The sequence below is a fragment of the Etheostoma spectabile genome, chromosome 8 (assembly GCF_008692095.1).
Source record: "Etheostoma spectabile isolate EspeVRDwgs_2016 chromosome 8, UIUC_Espe_1.0, whole genome shotgun sequence".
NCBI lineage: Eukaryota > Metazoa > Chordata > Actinopteri > Perciformes > Percidae > Etheostoma > Etheostoma spectabile.
Genome location: NC_045740.1, coordinates 3,230,328 through 3,232,344, shown reverse-complemented (window position 1 = coordinate 3,232,344; position 2,017 = coordinate 3,230,328). Strand labels below are relative to the sequence as shown.

Below are 2,017 nucleotides of genomic sequence, written 5' to 3'. Positions count from 1 at the left end.
CACACACACACACACACACACACACCCCTAGAGACTTCAGCAGCTTAAAGGTAAATATGATCCTTTAATTTGTTTTCAGCTATTTTTATGCCTTTATTAGGTCTTCAAAAGAAGAGATGAGAGGAGAGAGATGGGTAATGACGTGAAATATGAACCAGGCACGTTGCTGTTCATAGTTGCTGCCTTAACCTCTAGAATCCCAGTCTTAGGATTCTTATTTGCAATGTTAATTATGATGATGTCATTATTGTTTAATTCTGAATTTGTGACATACTTTGTTTTATCTTTTTGTTGTTAGCCTGTTATAGTTTTGTATATCAAAATGAATATTAATGAAAACAAAAATGTACTAAATGCATGACAGATAAAAATGACATTTAAACCTGCAGCTTCTTCAACGCCCAAATAATTATTTCAGTTCTGCATAGTTTATCTTTATTTTTCACCTCATTTAGGATTCTGGGCCACCTAGTCCATTCTGGGATACCTGGAGTTTCCACCAATTAAATAAAATTTATTTTTAAATGTAATTTTTGATTTGTTTTAGAGATTATCTTCCCCACTGACAGATGCATTCATGCGGTAAACCCCACCCATCTGGTGCGATAAGAACTATTTGCATATTGCAAGACCTCAGTCTAAGCACATCCCAGTCTTATCTTCTCTGTGATTTTTGACCTTGGTTTCCCCCATCAGTTAGTCACAGCTCTCCCTCTAATATCCAGCTGTGTCCGTCTCACTCCAAAACAATAACATGTTTACTCCTCTGCTTCTTCTATCGCTCAATACAACTCATTTTGACAGGCAGCTCTTCAATCTCTCAAATCAATTAATATGACTCATTTAATTAAGAAGCCATTTCTGCCCTGGTCCTTTGTAATCAAATGAATAATTTGCTGCTTCATCATTCACTACCGACACTAATCCACTATAATCACCTTCCACTACTGCCAGACACATGGTATTAGGTTGAGTGAAACACTGAAATGCAAAGTATGACTGGTCCATGACCTGATAATGTTTGAGAGAAAATGTGTTTAGGATGATCAAATGAGTTTTACGGACGAAGTGTTCCCAGATGCCTTGTCACTGGGGTGTCAGAAATCACTCAAAGCAACTACATCAGAAGCCTGAGTCACTCTGGTAGACCTTTAAAATTACTACATATAGCTCATTCACTTTAATGAAATTACTCATCACAAGAGCATCACGGTCATTGTCAACAGCACTGTCACATCAGGGTTTATGCTACCAGTGTTTCCATCGGCAGTTGGCACTCACTTTTAGTCCCTTTCCATGGCTACACAAGTCCTTGTTTCTTTAACAAAGGAGAGGGGGTGTGCACAGGGTCTTCAATTTGGGCAGAAGTTAATCTTTTGGAAATAAAGGACTTCACTGCATGGTCACCAGCTATTTGCAACTTAACAAAATCAATGTACAAGACAAGCAAGTACACATAAAAGACACATTGCAGAAAGGTTTCAATGGAAGTTTTAAGTTAGACCAGAGCTGAGTTTTTGATGTATGACAAGCCCTATCTTGACTTCTTATTATTTAACTTAAACTTGCAATAACTGTTTGTTTGTTTTTGGCTATTTGGGAGCAGCAGAAACATGCTATAACAACAACAATGACATTATATCAACTTTATCAACTTGTGTTTTGAGTCATGTTTCTGGTGATCTGTTGAAGTCCAATATTCAGCCTCTTTTGAGCTCCGTTTTGGTGTCCACCAACTCCTAATAGAAATAACTGCTCTTTAGCTGTTAAGTGCCACAGTGACCGCAAAGTTGGTAATATTTCCTTCTGGGTTCATCACTACGAGTGACCCCTTATACCTCCCACCAGCAACTCATCACCCATTGTTTAGATAGACAAATATACTAAATGAAACAAGAATGCACCACAACAATTTACTTAGCGGTAATATACAGTGGTGCTTGAAAGTTTGGGCACCCCAGGTAAAAATTTAAATTATTGTATATGTATTAATGTGCATAAAGAAGCCAAGAAAAGA

At 37.4% G+C, this 2,017-nt stretch overlaps 1 protein-coding gene across 2 annotated transcripts in view; it reads right to left on the bottom strand.

Moving 5' to 3' along the window:
• nell2a (neural EGFL like 2a) overlaps positions 1-2,017 on the bottom strand; it is an 85,997-nt gene that overhangs the window by 7,968 nt on the left and 76,012 nt on the right. The window lies entirely within an intron of this gene.